Source organism: Phocoena phocoena, chromosome 1 (genome assembly GCF_963924675.1).
Source record: "Phocoena phocoena chromosome 1, mPhoPho1.1, whole genome shotgun sequence".
NCBI classification, from domain to species: domain Eukaryota; kingdom Metazoa; phylum Chordata; class Mammalia; order Artiodactyla; family Phocoenidae; genus Phocoena; species Phocoena phocoena.
The window spans coordinates 158,278,033-158,284,032 of NC_089219.1; positions in this window are offsets into that span (position 1 = coordinate 158,278,033).

The window sequence follows — 6,000 nt, forward strand, 5'->3', positions numbered from 1 at the left end:
ATCTCATGCCCCTAATTTGTCCCTCCCCCACCCTTGGTAACCATAAGTTTGTTTTCTATGCCTGTGAATCTGTTTCTGTTTTGTATAGACATTAATTTGTAATATTCTTTAGATTCCACATATAAGTGGTATCACATAGTATTTGTCCTTCTCAGTCTGACTTATTTCACTAAGCATAACATTCTCTAGGTCCATCCAAGTTGCTGCAAATGGCAATATTTCATTATTTTTATGGCTCAATACTAGTTCATTGTGTATGTGTATACACCACATATATATATTATATATACACCATATGTATATATATATACCACATCTTCTTAAGCCATTCGTCAACAGATGGACTCTGAAGTTGCTTTCATATCTTGGCAATTGTAAATAGTGCTGCTATGAACATTGGGTGCATGTATCTTTGAGAATTAGTGTTTTTGTTTTTTCTGGGTATATAAGGAAGGGAGTAAGTTTGAATGTTTACTCCATGCCAGGCACTCTGCTAAGACCTTTGTATACATTCTCATTTAATCCTCACAGTAATTTACTATTACCTCCATTTCATATTCTAGAAACTGTGGCTTCAAGAGGTTAAGTGAAGTGCTCAAGGTCACATAAAAGTAAGTGACAGAACTTGGAATCCAACCCAGGGTTCCTAACATGTATTCTACTGTAATCATTAAATGAGTAGAAAGCATCTGTGCACTTTCTCCCTGTTAAACTCATACTGTGGAACCATTCTTTCCTTGCTCATAGAGGACACTTCTAACATGTTTCATAGTTTATTTTTATCATTTATTTTTTTTAATTTTAGGAAGATTCAGTCTAAGAATCACAGTACTCCAGTTTTGCATGCAGTTGACAGATCTTTCGCTCTCCCTGGAAACCTGCTCTTGGGTAGGGAGGCTGCTCCACCTCCTCTACCACTTGGTAACCACTGCTTGTGGCCCCTCCCAGTCAGGCATTAGAATAAAGAATGTTGCAGGTTGGGTTCCCCAGGATGCAGACTCTAAAGTGGAGATTATTGTGCAAGGACAGCCTTGGGGATTAACATCTGTGGAAGGGAGGGGGCAAAGGGAGGGGCCAATCAATCCCAACAAAGGCTTCAGATGACCCAATGGGGAACTCTGGAGCTGGGGTGGCCCTTCAACTTGGCCTGAGTTGGAATAAGGGGCTGGGAATTCATTTGTACCCCATGTTGATCAGTCTTTATATGGGCTACGCCCCTGGAAAGAGCTGTGACCTTGGGCAAGGCAGTTTTCTTCGGCTGAGGTAGTCCCCAAAGAAAGCTGACAGCTGAGGGCCATATTCAGGTAGCACTCCTGAAAGCTGAGGGAATAAGCCTTTCTTTTCTGAAGAGGGTCTCTATGGCATACCACAGCTTCCACTACAGGGAGCAATGGTAAGAGGGAAGGAACATCTTCCTGGCCAGATGGTTATCTGGCCCTGATGCTCCTTGTGTGTAGCAGATACCAATGCTGATTGTTTTCCTCTCATGGGTGAAATTTGGAGGGTTCTTTGGAGGTCTTCTTGTCACTAAGGATCTCTCTCCTGCAGTTCTTACGTTGGTGATGAACACTCAGGGAAGCTGCTTAAAACTTCCCTCTGAGCTCCCTTCCATCCTGGCTTCCTCAGGTCCATCCTCTGCTGGGTTATTTCACCTCCCAAGCAGGCTTCTTGGGCAGAGCGTTCAAAGATGACCGATGCCAGAAAAACTTCCACCGTTAGCTCATAAAATCAGACATCCTTGTCCCTCCACTCCAGACATGTAGAACTTTTCAGTGTAGCCCTGACTTTGTGTTCCTCAAGAGGAAGACATGACCTTCCATTTGTAGACTTTCCCAAGAAGGGATTGGGTACTAGGTCCATTGTCCCCCAAGCCCCAGGGATCACCCCTCAAGTTCCCAAACTGGTTCTCTGAAGACCCCTCACTTGGCTTGAGGTGGCTGGAGAAAACATCCCTTCCCTGATAAATCCTCACCACCTGGCTTCTTTAACCTGTCAATGAATTTTCTGCCTTTTCAAATCTAGTTTAGAAATAGATGATGGGCTAATCTAGAAGAATCATTTTTGAAGTTGGCTGTTGCAAGGCTGGTCTAGCACCTTAGGAGTCCTTGGCCTCTATGGCATTACTCTTTTTTTTTTTTTTTTTTTTTGCGGTACGTGGGCCTCTCACTGTTGTGGCCTCTCCCGCTGCAGAGCATAGGCTCCGGATGCACAGGCTCAGCGGCCATGGCTCACGGGCCCAGCTGCTCCGCGGCATGTGGGATCCTCCCGGACCGGGGCACAAACCCGTGTGCCCTGCATCGGCAGGCGGACTCCCAACGACTGTGCCACCCGGGAAGCCCCAGCATTACTCTTTTTTAAATTCTTTTTTATTTATTTATTCATTTATTTATTTTGTGTTTTGGCTGCACTGTGTAGCATGCAGGATGGTTCCCTGAACAGCGATCGAACCCGGGCCTCTGCAGTGAAAGTGTGAATCCTAACCACTAGGCCACCAGGGAGCTCCCTTTGGCATTATTCTTAATCAATATCTTTGTTGATATTTGGAGACATTAAGACAACCTTTAGCATGCAGTCTCATTAGACTGCCTTTCACTTTTCTGCCCAGGGCCTGAAAACCCTCTTTGGTTCTAATGCAAGGAGGAGTATTTAAAGGTCATCCATAGGAAGGAGGGAAGGAAGGTGGATATCATGGTGAGTAACTAGGGAAAATACATCCCCAACAAGCAGATTTTTCTCCCAAGTGCTGTCCCTACCAAGACTGATGTTATATGCCATGACCAATAGGATCTTGACAAAATAAATGATAAGGCATGACCCAAGTGCTCCATGCTGAATGTAGTACCATGTCATCACTTATTTAACTTAGAATGAACCCCAGCTGTCAAAAATTGTCCCAAACTGCTTAAGCACAGACCTGACAGAAGTTCCTGCAAGCATCACATTCCAGCCAACTACTGGACTTAGTACTGGGTTTGGGAATTAATTCCTATCTAATCTTTATTTAATGTATCTCTAATAATGTCATATTTTTATGACCCAGTTATGAATCAATACAGAAAAAAAAGTGTCAGTGTCTATTTTTCTAACAAATTATGTCCAAATGTTTTGATAGTGATGTTTTCAGCTTAACAAAATGAGGAGCTTGGACTTTATGTGGCAAAAATATGTATGCTACCATATAAATCCAGCTCCATTCTCCTCCAATGTCTCCTTTGGGAATGAACCTGGTTGTGTTCTCACTTTTCATTTGAATCCACCAAGGAATGCTTCCATTTGCTAGCCATGAAATGCTTGATCCCAGAAATCTTGTGTGATGCCATACGAAAGGTGACATCCATGCAGGCATCCCTTATGGTGAGGCAGACAGAGACAGAGAGCCCATCTATTCTGCAGTAAGATGAACAGGGGTGTGCCTAGGATGGGTACCACATAATCCATATGTTGAGTACTTCTACATTTCTATCCCTTCAAAATAACACTCCCTATATTTTCACATGTCACACTTTGAAGACAAAGAGCCTGAGCAATCTCCCTGAGCAAAGATACTTATGTGTTCTTTTCACTTGATAACTTGCCCCCAACCACCTAGGCCATGCTTTCACTCTGCATTTTGAGAAGAGTTAAGATCTGCTCTGTACTTTCCCTGGCTGTGACAACCAATTTTCACAAGGTTACACAGTCCATACCAATGCAGTATAACCAACATCATAACCCTGTTCAGATATATAAGTTAAAATATACTAAAAGGAGTGTCAATCCAATAACTGGTAGGGGCTTAAATGGCTTTGAATACCAAGAGCTTATTGCTATTACTAAGAAGTATCTGAGTTTTTATAGTCTTCATTCAATTCTAATAGTTCCTCTGGGACTTAGCAATACTCAGTTCAATTCTCACATTGTGAATCAGTGTGTTAAAAACACCTGAGACATTGCCCCCAGTCTTCTGGCTTAAGCAGGTGTAAAGTCAAGGGGGATTTGGGGCAACATCTTCTATATATTAGAAAAGTCCTTAAGGGGGAGAATCAAGATGGCAGAGTAGTAGGAAGTGAAATCACCTCCTCCCACAAATACATCAAAAATACGTCTAAAAATGGAACAATTCTCACAGAACACCTACTGAACACCAGCAGAAGACCTCAAACACCTGAAAGGACAAGAAAGATCTCCATGTAACTGGTAGGATGAAAGGAAAAAAAAGAAAAAAAATTAGGAAGCAGGACAAGACCTGTGCCCCTGGGAGGGAGCTGAAAAAGGAGAAATGTTCCTGTACCCTGGGAAGCCCCCTCACCAGCAGGGAGATCATCTGGGACAGAAAAAGAGCTTCAGAGGCTAAAGAGGAGAGAGCAACAACTGGTTTGTGACAGGCAGAACAGAGAGAGACCTACACAGATGGTATGTGCTACCACTCTGCATATCCCAGCCTGAGATGTGCATCCACTGGTGAGGGTGGGCACTAGGTGCTGAAACTCGGAGCTTAGAGGACAGACCTAGAGAGAGAGCTTCTATTGGCTGCATGGACACAGCCCGAAGGGGCTGGAGTCTGGTACAGCTGCAACCAGGGGTGTTTGTGGAAGAAGCCAGGGCTTGCCATAGAAGGGAAGCATCATAGTTAAGTGGCTTGGGAAGAGAGGGGTGGGACTGCCATTACAACCTCTTTCTCCCACCTCCACAGTCTCTGGGAGAGTGCACCTCAGCTGCCTCATAGGCAGACTTCGGTACCAGCCACTACCTCATCAGGCCCCAGGAGCAGATGCCAATGGGTTGCCCACATTAAGAGGCAGGGCTGAAACCACACGTGAGCCCCAGGGGCCATGTGACTTCAGAAGCAGGGCTGAAATCTCTCCCTGTGGCTGTGTGAGCCACGAATTTACACCTCCCCTGCTGGCTTTGTAAATTCAACACCTGTGGGGCATCCAAAAGGACAATGGGTGCTCTCAATGACTGGTCTGGCCTTAGCAGCTGTGGGCTTTGTGGGTGCATGCACATGGGGACTGGGCCGGGTTAAGGTCTGAACTGCCTCTATAGCTCCCAAAATGGATCCAGGTGTAGGACTACTGTGACCTGTCACCTGACTTCAGTGGATCTGTGCTGGTGACCTTGTGAAAATGACACCTGAGAGGCACCAGGGCCAATTGCCGGCATTCCCGTGGTTGAGGTGGGGCCAAGGATAGTGCCAAAAAGAGCGTATTTTGTGAGCTCGCACAATGGGTGAAAGGTGACTCAACAGAGCACACTCATCAGTGAACAACTCTGGTGGATGAATACTCACTGGCTCCTCTCCCAGTGGGAGCACTCCAATCGTGCCTACCTCACACCTCAGCTCAGAAACAGATCTGGGGGCTTCTACTCTAACAACTAAGGAGCAGATCCTGCCCCTAACAGGGCAGTGACAACCACAGAGCAAAGAGGAGGCCCTGCTCAACATCCAGTGCAGGGTCTGGTCACCACAACACCAGTCACACCTCTTATCAAGGGGATAATGGCCAACATTCACTGAGGAAAGAAGTGGCAGGCATCCATACTAAAGATAGCCTTTACACAAAAAATATTAAACCCATTCAGGCTACATGTGAATGTGGGGACATTCCCACATAAAACTAGCCCTCCAATACCACAGTAGATAATTGTTTCTCCTAAACGCACAGAGAAAGAGAAATATAAGTAGAAGAGAAATATAAGTAAAATATGAGAATATAATAATATAATATAATATAATATAATATATATAATATATATAATATAAGAATATAATAATATAATAAAATATAAGAGAAATATAAGTAAAATGACGAAGCAGAGGAACCACTCCCAATCAAAAGATCAAGAGAATTCTCCTGAAAGAACAATGAAACAGACCTCTTCAGTCTAATCGATACCAAGTTCAAAAAGGAGATAATGAAAATATTGAAGGAATTAAGAAAGGCTATCAACAGAAATACAGATTATTATAAAAGAAACTAGAAACCATAAAGAGGAACCAAGAAAAACTAGAAAATTCAT